Source organism: Leptonotus elevatus, chromosome 11 (genome assembly GCF_054856555.1).
Source record: "Leptonotus elevatus isolate MCC_2025b chromosome 11, RoL_Lele_1.0, whole genome shotgun sequence".
NCBI lineage: Eukaryota > Metazoa > Chordata > Actinopteri > Syngnathiformes > Syngnathidae > Leptonotus > Leptonotus elevatus.
In genome coordinates, this window is record NC_141249.1 from 16,476,228 (window position 1) to 16,492,828 (window position 16,601).

Sequence of the window (16,601 nt, forward strand, 5' to 3'; positions counted from 1 at the left end):
AGCCCTCACTTGTCTATATTTGTACCACCAGTCATTCCAACATTCCTCCCCCCACACTTCCAATTTTCTTTCAGACCTTTGTCACCATTTCAGCTTGTTGAAAGTGCCTCTGTGCAGGTGCAGAAAAGAAAAAAAAAATCTCAACCAGCATCAATGACCTCTCACTTTTACAGTCTCGTTTTATGAAGTACTTCACTGTGGCTCAATGCTGTGGCCGTGATGAAATTTCTCTCAGGCCAAGGCTCATCAGTTCCCCTTTCTCCCTCCCTCTGTCGGAGGAGGTGGTCCTCGCTTTTACTGATGGCCGTCTTTGATCCACCTCTCTCCTCTCCGCTATGATTCATCCTCCTGGTGTATACAAAGCCCCCCCCCCCCCATCGCCACCACCCCAAAAAATGCAGCTGCTTTTCAGGGCCAAGCGTCAGGCTGTTGAGGAAGGAAGACCACATAAGAGGAGCAGGGAAGCAAAGAGTGAGAAGAGCGTAGAAGAGCAGGCAGTTTCACTCACCTCTGCTGTCCCCGGCAGGCCCCGGTCTCTCTGTAGCGTACCTCCAGAGGGCCGTATTCAGAGACTCACCTAATGAACACTCCTGCCCTCATTCACAGCCACAATGGAGTCCTCCACTGCCATTGAGCTTGCTCACAATGGGGAACATCGCTCCAATTAAACCCCCGAGACAATGAGCTGGGGTAGGTGAAGGGGTGGAGGTGTGCGGGTAATATCTGTGCGCATGAGGGGTCGAGCTGGGGGGTCAGCAGGGTAATGAACAGGCCCCAACCAGCGGACCTCTTCGGAGGTCCCTCTCGAGTGCCATTGCCTCTGATGTGCTATTTGGATCAGTAAGAAGCAATTAGGTGCCCATTCCCAGCACATCCCCGATCTTCCTCCTCCCCCAGGCACATGTACTGCGTGGGGTGGTGGGGGGGGGGGGTGTTGCAGTGACACGGTCATGCATTTAAAACTGAAATCAGTGTTCAAAAGGCCTTCGTTTATGTGAAGAATTTACTCACATTGCTTTTGGTGACTGTGCGATTAGAGAAGTGACAAAAGCTCGATTTGTGTCTTTATAGTCGACTAACTGGCCATTAAATTTGGGAAAAAGTTATTTGCATTGAGGTTGCGTTGAATAGTGATGAAGATGGCACCAGCGCTTGTCGCTGTCCAGACTTATGCGGCTTTTCTGGAGCCACACACCTGCTCTGTAAACAAACACTGTGAAGCTCAGCTTCTGGCTAGCGGGCATGATGGCTAGTGCTATGCTAATGGCAGAATGTACGTACATCTCATTTAAAACGGTACACACGGGAACATGAACATTGGTATAAGAATGAGGTCTAACTCTCGTGTCTTTAGTTGGTATAAATCACATTAATGTTGCACTTATCTGTGCCCTTCATTCTTAAAAATAAGCCAAACTACTGATGCACTTTCGCGAGAGAGAAAAGATTTAGGCCAAGGGTGTCCAACAAACGACCCATGGGCCAGAAGCGGCCCATAGGGGGGTCCAATCTGGCCCATGAGGACAGTATGTAAACTGTTGTTGCTAATTATGTCCACTAGTGGGCGCACTGACGACCACTTAAATGACGTTCTGAAATTTGGCTGTTACTCAGGATTTGATGCCAAAATCTTGCTCTCAAGAAATGTGAGATTACTCGGTGGAAAAATAATAATGAATGGGAGTATTTTCAGAATTATTATTTGCACAAAAAAGAGGAAATATTTTTGATAGATTTTTGACCACGGACATATTGATCCGGCTCACTTTAAATCAAATTTGGGTGACAGTGGCTCCTGATTTAACACGAGTTTGAAACCCCTGATTTATGTTTTTGATTATTTTTTAAAAGTCTTAAATTTGCTCCTATTTGGCCCCCAAAAAAGAGAGAAAAGGTTTGCTCTCCATTTTGTTGCCTCACTGTACTCGATGTGAACCGATCCGTGCACTTAAAACCAAGAAATGTACCATGCTGTCATTTTTGCTCCAGTCTTGTGTTTTAATGACTTTCCTCTGTGGAAAGGTCTCACACACACGCACACGCACGAGCACGCGCACCCCCCCCCCACACGCACACACACACGCACACACACACACACACACACACACACACACACACACACACACACACACACACACACACACACACACACACACACACACACACACACACACACACACACACACACACACACACACACACACACACACACACACGCACACCTGTAATAGGTCTAATCACATTTGTTCTAATCACCAGTGATGGGAAAAAAGCACTAGATAGCAACATTCCTTCGATGGCAAATTCTGTGTATGCCTCGTGCATCGAGACGGAGAGCTTCCATAATGTCTTATTATTGACACTGTTACTCAAAATACAGGCTCCGCAGAGACGTGACATTTGACAGAGACACGGCGAGATAGTAAAGCCAACAAAGGGCAGGACAAAGGCCGGATCTATTCCATGATAATGCAGCTCACACTCATGAATACGGCAGCATTGCTGGTGACAGCCGTAAAAGTGTCAGTGGGCCTGCATATCTATCCAGCTTTGTTTGTATGTGTGCCCACAAGACCTCTATAGGCAATGTATGCATGTCCTCACATGTCAGCTCACTCAATTGCATGTGCATGCATTACTCGAGAAACGCCTGCCGGTGTTAAGGCATTTGATGTCTCTATCTGCGTTTGGCTGGATCCCAGCGGGGCCAAAAAGTCAATCAACAAGTCTGTCAGGGGAGCCCGACACGCTCTCTGCGCAGGGATCAATGCCCTTGGCTGCCCCTCCCGGGACTCTTGCTTAGCTGCTGGGGGACATCCAGAGCCATGCAAAGCTGTTTAAATCCCTTGTATTGCATTGACAGCTGACTGAAGGGTACAGTTTTTTTGTGTGGCTAGTGTGTCTTTGGGTGTGGTCTTACAGGCCATAATGCTCGTTTGCAGCAAGTGTTCCTCTTACAATCAAACACTATTTCAATGTACAGCTTAATCACTAGCCAGTGCTAGTCCAAGTTGATGTGACTCAGAAGTTGGCCACATTTGATTTTGAACTCATTCACTGCCATTAACGGCTATAGACGTCAAAAATTAATTTAAACTATTTCTATTAGTTTAAAAAATTTTCTCCACTTTTGCTAACAAGAGTATGAAAACCTAAACAGATAATTATTGTAAATTTAGAACAGATATACAATTTGTGATTAATCGTTAGTTAACAAGTTGGAAGTCGTGATTCATTACAATTACAAATTTTAATTGCTTGATGGGCCTAATTAAAAAACAAAAAACAAATAAGTGGCGTTTAATCGTAATTAATCGCATGATAATTTTACATCTGTTATAAATGTACAATAAAAAAATCTAGGTTTTCATGAAAAATTTAATGAAATGAAAACAATGTTAAACTAATAGAAATAGTTCACATTAATTTTTGACGTCTATAGTCGTCAATGGCAGTGAATGAGTTAAGATGGGCGATGTCATTTGTTGAGGTTTAAAAAAAATGGTAGTGTAATTTATTTGAATATATTGTCATTTTTAATTTCTTCAATTGCATAATTTTTTTTTAAATCAGTGAAGGAAAAAATATAAAGTCCTAACTGCATTCATACATTTATTTGACAAATATTTTGTTTTATTTGCAATAAATCAACAATTATATCATGTGATAAATGAATACAAATAACTTTAATAAACAGATTTTTTTTGGGGGGGGAGGGAATGGCTAAATTAAATCAAACAAATATTACAGTACTCTTGATAATGTGAATTCTCAAATGCCCAGATTAAAGAACAAAGAGGACCATATGTTTTTTTTTTTTTTAAATACCGTTTCCGGTATTTGGCAGAATAAAATCCAATAACTGGTCAATTAGCTGATTCATAAAAAATGTATATACAAAATAACTTTTTTTTTTTAACACTTAAAACAATAAAAACAAAACAAAGCAGAACATTTAAGTATTTTTTTACGATACTTTGTCTTTAGTATCGCGGTCAAAAGTTGACGTCTTCACGCTCCTAGTGAATGAATAGATTCTTATAATGCCACAATTCTTATGTCGTCTTTTTCTTCTGTTGTCATATTAATGTGTAAAAAAATAAAATAACAATCCACCAAAAAGAATCATCCAATTTTTATTCTATCATATTGGTCGATTAATTGGTTGCACCATCATCACATTTTTGCCCGTGCAGTTTATAAATATTTTAGGATGGTGATGGTGACCCAAGACTAAGTGACTTCTGTTTCCATTATGTCATTTTGCAAAAGTAGTTTTTAAATCCAAACAAATTACAAGTTGACAATAAATCATGGGACGGCTTGTGTTCAAATGTTTGTGAGTCCACTCGCCTACTTTTTTCCCCCTGATCCCAACCATCTACCTTCATTCTCCTTTGGGAATGTTTGTAATTTATTATTATTATTCTTTTAAAGGTGCTCTTGCTTTAAGTCGGAATCCATCTGCCCTGAATTTACTCTCTCGGTGACCTCGCAACCCTGACTGTCAGTGCAGCGTTCCTTTCTACACTGAAAGCCATATTGTTGTCAAGTGAAAAAAGGACATAAATACTGACTAATATTCCAAGACTCATTGGAGTGGAACCAAGAGTCGCAGTAAATCAAAAGCCGAGCGTATGGAAGAGTCCCACCCCTGTGCCGATGCCGTGTGTGTGAGCTCTCTATTAGTGTAGGAGAGTGTGTTTCTGTTTGACTGACCCAGTGCGTTACTCTCAACTCAATGTGGGAGGGTGGGCTTGCTCTCTTTTTCTCACCATCCACACTGGCCGGTCCTTTTCCTCAACCGTGTTGCCACAGACCTCATTCTCTCTTCCTCTCTGGTTCCTGTGGCCTCCCAGGCCTTCCTTTAGCTGTCAAGACATAAGACTGCTGAGGGACTGCGATGACGGTGAAGTGGTGGGTGGGTGGGGTGGAGGTGGAGGTGGAGGAGTGGCGCTGGATGTTTGGAGGTGTACGGGTGGGTATCATGTTCGCTCTCTCTTTCCTACTACAGATTTATGGGGGCTCAGGCCTTCTCTAAATATTTGCCTTTCTCCCTGTACTATGGGAGATTGATGGCCTTTGATGTGTGTGTGTGTGAAGGGGGGGGGGCGTGTATATGGATAGGAGAAGGCCTAGTGTATGGCAACTCGGGGGCAGTCTAATGTGATGTGTAAAGTTGCCAATGGCATCCCTGCAAGTTAGATTATTATTTTTTTATTTGTCCATTTTTAATATTTTTATTTTTATTTTTTTGCGGAAATGTAAGAAGAAGTTGTTTCTCTCCGTTAGGGTCATATCTCCCACCCATAAATTCTGCCTAACATTATAATGAAAACACATTATTATGTAGGTGGGTTTTCCAAATGATAGCTCCTCCTCTTACCACTTTACATGTCAATCATTAAAAAGTACAGTATTATCCAAGTAAATACGATTAGCCATGTAACACAATTTACAACACACAAATCAACATAAAGCAGTGCAGACCCATGCAGCAAACTACAAAATAAAACTAACGCGTTGACATTGCCCCAAATAAGCTTAAAAATAAATGACTGTCTTTTTTTTCTCTTTTTTTTCACCTTTCTCAGTGCAGCTTAAGAGTCTGGTACATTCTAATGTATGCAAGCTAAAGTCTCTGAACTGTAATACCAATTGACACTGCAACACAGACCCTCATCGTCCGTGGTCTGTATTCGGTACATGCATCGTCCAGGTTGACTAAATGTAGCCTGCCAAGTTAAGCTAGCCTGATTCTGTATGCGGAGCGAAATACTGGAAGGAGTTTTGCCAAATACCTGTTCCGCAGGGGATTTTGACGGATAAACCTGAGCTGGGCTGCTAATAATAATTCTGTACAGAGTCAATCAAAAGTTACAAAAACATCTGTTAGAAAGCTACCTCTTAATCTCTCCAAATCTCCTTTTGTAAATAATGGGTCTCATATTCCCATATCCAGTTCTCCATCCAGCAAATGTTGCATCATCTAGTCCAGGGGCGTGTATTTGTATGTGTGTTTTGAATGCACCTCTCCCTCTTGAAGCTAATACAACAACAAAAACAACTTAGCTTCAAATCAATTTAAATGTCAGTCTCAACCATGAGTAGAGCGGTAATACAAAGTTTCACACATCTCCAACCCACTTTAGCCTGCACATCTCCTTTTCCACTCTTCCGTTAGCTCAGTGTCAGAGAGTAAGTACAGGGGCCTTACCTCTGCACCCTGAGTGGAGCAGTTTCCACCGCACACGAGTGCCAGCCTGCATTTCTGCTTGTGTATTTATATGCATAATAAAATGTGTCAAAGACATGGATGTAAATGTGGGAGTGCACATAGAAAGCAGGGACATAACTATTATTGTTGGGAAGTAGAAGTCTTTTGTTACTCTTCTGTGTTTCATTTATCTGTAGAGCATGTATTTTTTTTTATTTTTTTTTTTACATTTACTCCCACTGAAAAACGACATCAGTACTTTCTCATCGTGTCTTTGTCAAAACAAGCTTGTTACTTTTTCCAACCTCTGCCGATGACAATGTCAAAAGATGTGAATGGAGAGAGACAGAGAGAGTCAACTGTGGTTGAGATTGATTGAGAGCTTGGGGACTTAGTTGCAAACACATGCATAGCAGCGACATGGAGGAATGTGAACAAGGGTATATTAACAACAATCATGAAACATATATTTATGATCAAAAGACAATTGTTTGTTTTTGGTGCCAAAAATGATTAACAGCGAATCCGTTCTTGTGTTAGCCTAAAAAACAAGAGCTTCTGAAGTTCAAGCAAACAAACAAACTGACAAACAAATAAATGATCTATATTTAACTAAAACACATTCAAGTAAAGTATTTTTTTTTATTCTCATTATCTATTTTCGTTTTTTGTTGTTATAACATTGGCAAAAAAGTTTGGGTTCAGGTTGTTTTGATAGCATGAAGCTAACGCTAGCTAGCGCTTAGCTCTTTAACAACATCTGTACATGCGACATGCAACTTTACTTTTCAGTGCTTTCACTGCCACCAAACAGTTATTTTATATCATTTATACTTACTTACTATTGTCCTTAAGTACATTTCAGAGTCTGTATTTAAGAAGTTTTGATAGCCTGCCTGAAAGCCTGAGCTAACGTTAGCTAGCGCTTAGCTGTCTTAAACAACATATTCCAGCGCTTTTACTGCCACCAGTTATTGTATCTAATTTGTACTTTGTTACTTTTGTACTTAAGTACCTACTCATACAATTACCAGACTTGCTTTTCTTTTTTCTTTTTCCTTCTTTTTTTAAAAACAAAAACAAAACACAAATCTGCACTTCTACTTAAGTACACAGTGGGAGGACTTTTGCCACCGCTACCACACACACACGCACACACACACACACCACCACCCCCACCCCCACCCACACACACACACACACACACACACACACACACACACACACACACACACACACACACACACACACACACACACACACACACACACACACACACACACACACACACACACACACACACACACACAGAGTCCACCCCTGGTTCCCATTTTCCTCTCTTTTCCCCAGACAGCCATTGCGCCCAAGCAGCGCCGCTTTAGTGTCATGGAAGGGAAAAAGATAGGAGCAGAGAGGTCACTCGGGTGACAAACGGTCAAATTCGCAGGAAACTCCCAAGAACATTCTTCCTCAAATTATGCTATTAGCTGATTTTTTGGGGGGAAGGGGGGGTGGAGAGAAAGATGGAGGAAGAGGGGAAACAAAAACAGGCCTGGATCGTATGTGTTGGGGTCGAAGGAGGGGTCTCGTCTTAAAACAACAGAAAAAGAAAGAGAAAGGAACTTTGTAGCCACTTGGCCTCCTGCTCTTGAGCGGAATGCGGTTTGGTGGCATTTACATGTTCATAGTGATTTATTGGACTTGGCATCCCCCCTCTGTTTCAGTGCAGATCTCTCCGAGCCAGGAAAAGGCCCTAAGCCCAAGGAGACAGTAAGCCTGAAGTATTCGCCTTCTCCTCCTGCACCTGTTCCCCACGCTGGGGAAATGACAGCCTGTGATTATGTGTGTAAGTGTCTCAGTGTGATAGTGTCAATCTGATAATGTTTTTTTTTTTTTTTTTTTTGGGGTGTGTGGATAGCCTGCACAAGCAAGCGTGCTTGCTTAGTGGATTTTTCTTCAGTGTTTACCCAATAAGGAGGAGTTATCTAAGTTATTCCACAGCAGTTTTTCTGGTGAATTTGGCAGTGACAGCCAAAAATGTAATTGTTTGTTTAGCGCTACAGGACCGCGAGCTAGCATGTTTGTATCCTCGCACTGCCTTCTTAGTTGGCATTTAAAAACAAGTTCTGTATTTGCAAATGTAGTATATCTCACTCTTTAGTTTTGTGAGAGAAAGTTGGTGAAAAGAACAAATAGACTCATGGATGAAATTATGTTATGCCCTTTGTGACACTTGAACGACTATTATTTGAAAAAAAATGCTTTACTTTTTGACTGAAAAAATAAATGTAATCATTGGGAAACATAGTCCTTCATAGTTATGCCTATTACTTTATTTTTATTTTTAACCAGGTTGGTCCCATTGAGATTAAAAACCTCTTTTTCAAAAAAGAGGTTTTATTACTTGCGTATAAGTATGAAAGTGCAATACGCTGTATTACTGAATGAACTTTCTGACATATTTGCATTTTTATGCTCTTTTTAAAAAACACTAAGACGTAAAATTATAGTGACTAAGCTATGTCTAAAAAGGAAAGTAGTACATTAGTGCCACCGGAATTGTTAAGGTGTTCTAGTATGTGCTATACTGCGGTTTAAACTAGAGATTTCACAAACCGATAACATGTTTTGGAATATATATATATATATATATATATATATATATATATATATATATATATATATATATATATATATATATATATATATATATATATATATATATATATATATATATATATATATATATATATATATATTAGAGGCACACAAACCGACAAGTTGGGAACTTTTATTTTCCTCTCCAAATGTGTTTGATGGGCGCAGATAAAAAAAATGACACAAAAATAGAAACAGCAAATGTGACGAGATTACATGTTCCATTCCAAAAATTTGTCACCCAAGTAACAATTGCATTTACAATTGAATAAATGTTGTACTGGAGTAAACTCTTGGAGGAAATACATTACAGTACAGTATATAAAAATTTCAGTTCTAAACGCTGGTTGTACTTTGCCAGGTTTCCCAGATGGGGTATGACTTTACTCGGAAATGATTGACTAAGTCCAGTTATTAAATAATAAGCCCTCTACTTGAGCTAAGAGCCTCCGCACTCTGTCATTTGAGGGTAGGGCTTTGCTAACTATAGCAGCCCTGATGTCCAACGGCTGGGAGAAAATCCCGTGACGGCGAGGGAAGGCCAACACAAGAAAGGACTTGAGCGCATGTAACGGCTGCTGGAAAGTTGCTGTTTCTCACTCAACCATGAGAGGGAGAGACAAAGTTATTTCTGTTGTGCCAGAAAATGTGTACGTATTGTACACTAGTGTGTGCGTGTGAGAGCGCCTTGACAGCGGTTGGTATATACAGGAAAACCACAGAAAGCTAACATTTACTCCCATAAAAAGAGAGGAAGTTTTGCTCCACCTGCCTCGAAAATCACAAAGCACGGCACTCGGAGAAAATAACCCGTGATTTTTGTGACCAGACTGGGTGAACTCAAAATTTCAAGGCAACGTTCGAGAACATTTTAAGTTCATTCAACAAAATGTTTTATGTTTTGTTGTTGTGAAAATTGGTTTTCCTGCATTTCACAAAAAAAGAGTTTACCCCAAATTAAAGATATTAACTCATTTGCTCCCAAAAATGTATAAATACATTTTATTTCAAATGTTTTAGGTGTCCCAAAGACGTAGTTATACGTTTTTATTTCTTTATTTTTTTTTATGCTAGAGCATACAGAAGGCTTTAATGCAGTTTCTCAACTGCACAGAACGTTTGAAGCAATGGTTGTTATTACAAAAACGGCCAGCAGGTGGCAGCGGAGTATAAGAGATCAACCAGGGCCATGTTGGAAAAAGCTGTTTTCCCCACAGTTTTAAACATATTTGTGAATAATGATGACATTTAGCTATATTCTAAAGCTAATTGCTGCAAAACGGAAACGGATAGAAATATACTTTTTTTCCCTGATGAAAGAAGAGACTCTAATCTTTATTTTGGTAGGTTTCATGTTTTTATAGCAATAAAACACAATATTCTATTTAAAAATACTGGTAGAACTAGAAATTAGAAGACTAGAAAATAGCCATTAAAAAGTTGTGTGTTTATTTATTTATTTTTACAATGCAGCACTATCTTTATAAACTGTCTGAACCGTGTGTGTCTGTAAAAGAGCGATTACACACCCTGTGAGTCATGGTAAGACTGTAGGTGATTGGTCAGGAAGTGGTCATGTTATTATCTTTAATTGAGGGGTAATTGTAGCCCTGAGTGTGGCGTACTGTACGCACTAGTGTGTAAGTGTATCTTTCTACGTGTCTGTGTTTGTGTTTTGGTGCATGCAGAAGGCGGGGGGAGGGGGGGGGGATACGTCGAGAGTTTGGGCTTGCTTTGATTAAAAACAAAAGAGAGTAAACTGTGGGTTTTAGTAGGCAGCGGTTTGAATGGTGGGTGTCCATATGTGTGCGTGTGAGATGCTTGTGACTGCAGCGAACACAAACCTTCCATGAGAAGTCTACTCATCTGCAAAAGCGGCAAACTGTCACGGCTCTTTCAGCGGATTATTATTGTTATAAACAATTTTCGACTTGATTTCGGACTTTTAACTTCCACCAATTGAGACAAGACCACCCTGAATGATTTCGTCTTTCTTGGCTAAACATAAAAGTTGCAATTTATTTCCCAAATGTGGATCCAGCGTCTTCTCGTGTATTATTTATCATTTTCCCTTTTTGAAGTACAATAATAACCTATTTTAGCCATTTTGTGTGTGTTTGTTTTAAACACCATTGCTGCAGTCAGCATTTTTTACTTGAAATCCCGTAAAACTATAAATCTGAGCATTATCGATGGCTCGGTGTCATATTTTTTTTTTTATACCCCTTGAGCAAGTGAATGTGTAAACATTCCAGAGAGAGCGAGAGAAATAATGCGCATATATCATTCTGCTCAGTCAACCTCAAACATTTACACACAATGAGTAAACAACAATCTCAAGTCGATGGCCTCCAACCGAGACAATGGACACAGAGGTTTGCAAACTTTTTTACACCAAGTACCACCTCAAAAATACTTGGCTGTCTTGATTACCAACATTACAATTTTGTAGCATGGTATGTCGAAGTGATCAAAGTCAAGGCAAAGGTTTTATTCTTTACTGTGTGCAGTCTGAACACTGTGCTTAAATTTGTGAAACAAAAACTGTATTTCAATACTAACACAAATCAAATGGTTCTCACATGAAAGATAACGTAAAAATTGTACTTAAAAACAAGTACTGATTAATTCAGATTCTTGGTTTTTTTTTTGTCACTTGCTGTCAACTTAACATAGCATCACAGTTGCTAAGGGCTCAAGTAACAACGAATCATGCCTTAACTATTTTCAGAGTCTGATCATGTGATATTCGCAAGCTGTGATTGGTCGTTTACCTGAGCCCTTAGTTAATGTGATGCCATTTTCAGCTAAGATGACAGCAAGCGACAAAATGGCCGCCCCCTGAGATGGAAAAAATGAGTGGGTTTTGCTGTTAAATTCATATTCCACAAACGTAATATTATATCAGAATACTGTTTTTAGACGGGCTGCAAAGAATAAAAAAAAAGGAATGAATAATTAATAGAAAAAAATCAATTTAAATGTAAAAAAAATGTTAAAGCTAACAAATTTATTGAAAAAAGAAAGAAATGTATGCAACTGGATAACAAAAAAAAAACCACACAAAAACTGTTAAATTGGTGCCCCAAGATGGCGCCAACCCATGTCATTCCTACTAGACAAGGCTATGGCCTGACTAAATGAAACTCCTCTGCTTACTTCAACATAGTTCTTTAGTGGATCTCACTCTGCTTCATCTATCCTTCCTTACTTCCTCGAGTCTTTCCTCTGGTCTCTTAAGGTCTCCCCAATCTGTTGGAATTTAGATGTTTCTGGGGATGGTGAAATATTCTGGTTTTGTAACTCTGTGGGTGGTAGGTGGTGTCTGGTTGGATTTCACTTTGTTTCATCTTTCTTTCCTTTGATCCTTACTCTGGTCTGCTGACAACTTCACGGCTGGCGGGGCTCTGAAGTATCCGGTTGAATTAAAGAGCACAAACTCGCACGGAAAAAAAAGAGAGCGATGATGACATGTTTACTTGGGAGGGCTGATGAATGAATAATAACGCGCCCCCCCACCCCAAAAAAAGAGAAAAAAAATCAGGAAAAACAAAACGGGGAAAAAAGACAACAGTTCTTTGGCACTAAAGAAAACGTTTAGATTAGGCAAAGTTTTGGCCTTTAGTGAATAAGTGAGTTTTTCAGTGAATAACGAAAATTTGCTTCCAAAAAGAAAATCGGCAAAAATGATACAATAATTAATTCCTTGACCGTTAGGAATGTTGAAACAGATGGGCGACTATGCGAGCCTGGAATGAATCAAGTCACTTTACAGTTTTTTTGTATGCATTTTCTACTAGTTTTGTATACATGAGCTCATTAACAGCAGCACCCCTTGAGTGATTTCCCTCCTCTCTTCTGCACCCCCCACTCTAAAGTGGCAGGAGTAGCTCACCTCCCTTGTATCTTTCCGCCTGCTTCGACCCCCGGCCCTCTGCTCTCCGAATATCTGACGTGTTCTCAACCACTCTGAGCATGGATCTAATTGAGGGCAATCATTCCGGTAAAAAGCCCTCTACAATGATGCTGCCCCCGTCGTGTGTGTGTGTGTGTGTGTGTGTGTGTGTGTGTGTGTGTATGTGTGTGTTCATGTTTTCTTCTATTTGTGTGCGTGGTACAAGATGTTTGGGGTGCTTTCTTTTCCTCGATGCTGCCCAGCCCCACCACCTCTCCTTTCTCCACTATGATTAAAATGTCGTATGACCCCGTCTCCCTTTACTAACGCCCCCAAAATCCTTTGTGCGGTAGAGGAGAGACGTTGAGAGAGAGAGAGAGAGAGAACAGGAGAGGCAGTTCTGCCCCTGTTGTTGACGAGCACCATTGTTTTGGACCTCTGCGAGCACCTCCTTAACACCAGGAGGCTCCAAGTGCTCCACTTTTCACTCCTCTTAGCCCTGCTCTGACCCCGCACTAGCTAACCCCATCCCTGTGCTGAGTTCTTAGGACCTGTTTAAAAAATAATAAATAAATAATCTTCTTCAATCCATTCCTTTTATGGAAGGATTTAACCTGGCGTGCAAAAAAATGGTGAGCAGCGCAATAAAAGAATAACAAAAATAATTGAGCCTTTTAAAATGGATGAAACAAAATAAATAAATAATAAGACTAGGGATGTCGTGATCGCTTTATTTCTTTATTTCTTTATTTGACAATCTGAGTCCAAGTCACGTTTTGATTTTGAGTATTGAGTCATTGCAATGAATGAATGAAAACATTTATTCGCTTCATTGGCAAATTAAAAATTCAATATGGTCAAAAACAAAACAAACAAACAAACAAATTCCATACATAAATATACAACCGAAAGGGTGCAGGCAGAAGCAAAAGCTTTTCATTCTTCCAAAGCAAGGTCTAACCTTGTACGCAATGCAGTACCATGAAGAAGGAAAAATGGCCTTTTTTCACATTTTGATCATAAAATTGTAAAATAAATAAATAAATAAATATATAAATATATAAATATATATGTTTTTATTATTTAAATGAAGGTAATCTTAAAATGATGCCATTTCATACGGCTGTAATCAGCAGTGGTCCAAATCAGGTAAAGAAATACGGTAAAAAGTTATTCTTAATTTTTTTAATTAAAAATAATTAACCATCCGATCTTTAAAATCATGTGATATCGGGCCTAATTTCAGATTATGATTATTATGATTATGGTTCAGGACAATTCTAATTAATAAAGCAACAATATTTTGATTTCATCGTATTTATTTATAAAATGTGTACTGATCGTGGCAGCATTAGTGAACTTCGGGTGTCCCCGGGACATCGAGCCACTGTTGATGTCGAACCCTGCCAGCCTTGAATGCGATTCTCTCCATCTTCTTAATTCCTGATCTTTAAATTGACCCAAGTGATCCGTTTTGCGTTGAAGCATCACAAATGACTGTTACAACAACTTTGGTAAGATTCAGGGCCATTACGATTTAAATATTTTTAAAATCAATAAATCAATGGATTAGTCCATTGATTAATCAAATAATTGGATACAATTTTATTTTGCATTAAAGTGTATTACAAAAGCATTTTTTCATCATAGTTTTTTATTTATTTTATTACTTGTTTGTTTGTTTGTTATTTTATTTGTTTATTTACTACTTATTATTTGTTTGGTATTGTTTGGTGATGTTTTATTTTGATTAAAACAAGATAATCAGTCTGGACAATTTTAAACAATAGTTCTAAACGTTTACACGATTATTAACTCATTCACTGCCATTGACGGTTCGAGACTTCAAATATTCCTTTTAACTATTTCTATTAGTTTAACAAAATTTGTGATGAATCGTGTGTTAACTCAAATTTATTTTAAGATTATTAAAAATTAGGAGCGTCAGGCGATTACATTTTTTAATTGTAATTAATTGCATGACTTCACGAGTTAACTCACAATTAATCACAATATTATATCTGTTCTAAATGTACAATAAAAAATTCTAGATTTTCATACTCTTGTTAACAAAAGTGGAAAAAATGTTAAACTAATTGAAATGGTTCAAATGGATTTTTGACGTCAATGGCAGTGAAATAGTTGTTGATTAATAATCGTCTCGCCATCACAAGTCAGATGAACGATTCTATTTGGAAGTGCTCGATGGAGAGTGTTAACGGAAAAACATCACCGTTTTAAAGGTAATAGTTTATGACTTGTTTTTACATCCTGCTCTGCTCTTTGGTTGGGCTTTCTGCCAGCTCGTCATGCTGCTGGCGCGACGTCCGTCAAATAAAGACGCCTTTTCGGGAAACGCTTCCAAAGTTCAGTGCATGATTGTGTTAACACATTTTATCACTGATCTGGGCCCCAAAGCGTAATTCAATTAGTAGTTCCCATACACCAGAAGTGTGTAGTAGTGATAGAACCGACATAAAACATGCGCTGCCCACCATCCTTTAAAGATGGGGCTCCTACTGCAAGGGAGGGTGGGGGGGATGGGGGGGGGCTTGGCGAAGTTGGAGTTGGGGGATGATCAGAGGCGAATGGGGTCGGACAGAGTGTTGTGGAGTGATCCAACCCCACTTGGCCACCACTCTCATCCTCGCCGTGTCTGTTTCCCAATCACTTCTCTTTGGTTTTCTCTCTTCCGTGTCAGTTTTCCTGCCCTTGAAGCTTCCTACCGATGTTTAGTGTCTCTCCGAGGTATTGCGGCATTCCCCCGCAACTCTCTGCTCACCCACAACTCTTGGTAGTTTTGACGTGGCTCGGAGTTCAGAGGTCACCCGCTGACCCGGAATCCTCGAACTCCGTCTCCCCATTGCTCCATCGCTCCTGCTTTTTCAGGGACTGTGAAGTTTCTCCCAGGCGACTACTGTTCACTTGATTTTTATGTGTTTGTGTGCGCCTCGTATGTCCGCAAAGCCAGAAAATGGATCATGAAAAAGTGGAATGTGCAGCAACTGGAGACAAAGCACCACTTTGGGAGCTTTATATACTATCGACTAATATAGAGTTGTATAAACTTTTCCTGCTGAAGGCTGACATTTGAAATTTGGCTCCTTCCCAGTGCCCAACTTGCATTGCGGTCATCCTCGCATAATCTCCAAAAAGGCCATCTTGCTTGCGTTACCAAACACCTTACATGGCTATCATTTACCCAAATCATGTTCAATCGCTAATAAAATATGTTAAATCACCATTCTACAAGATAAAAAGCCTTTCACACGTCGCAAAAGCATGACTGTAGTTACATGATCTTTTTTCCAAAGGTCTTAGAGCCATGCATAATGTAATAAATACAACAATATCCTCACTAAGCAGGGTAAATGTTTTAAAGACACAAATGAATCTGCATACAAAATTATATAGGTCAATTTTGAACAAAACAGGCTTATTCAAATGTATCTAATTTACAATAAGCCTTTTTGCTTACTGTCTAAAAAAATCCCGTCGTTAAATATTGAGGGAAAGTAATGCTGCACGGCTCCTGAAGAGTCCAAGAGAGACTTTTTCTTAAGCTGTTTTCAACACTTTAAATTGGTTAATAAACAGCCCAAACAGTATAATTCGTTTTTTTTTCTGGCTAATGCCAATTCAGATATTTGGTATAGAATTCAGATAACATATTAATCAGCCAATTAATTAAAAAACATGTAATAAATAAACACTTTTTTGGGTCCCTTTACGCTTACATAATAAAGATATGAATTACAGGCAGGACATTTGACCATTTAATAATACTTGCTTTTGTACAACAAAGAGAAACATTGGCAAAAATCTGCATAT

General features: G+C 39.3%; 1 long non-coding RNA gene across 3 annotated transcripts in view; it reads left to right on the forward strand.

The window, feature by feature from the left end:
* LOC147166068 (uncharacterized) overlaps positions 1-16,601 on the forward strand; it is a 132,865-nt gene that overhangs the window by 29,480 nt on the left and 86,784 nt on the right. The window contains exon 3 of one of the 3 annotated variants that reach the window (XR_015096485.1): positions 7,947-8,063. The exons of the other annotated variants lie outside the window; for them this stretch is intronic. This is a non-coding gene — a long non-coding RNA (uncharacterized LOC147166068). The remainder of the gene's footprint in view (positions 1-7,946; positions 8,064-16,601) is intronic. 3 annotated transcript variants of the gene reach the window in all.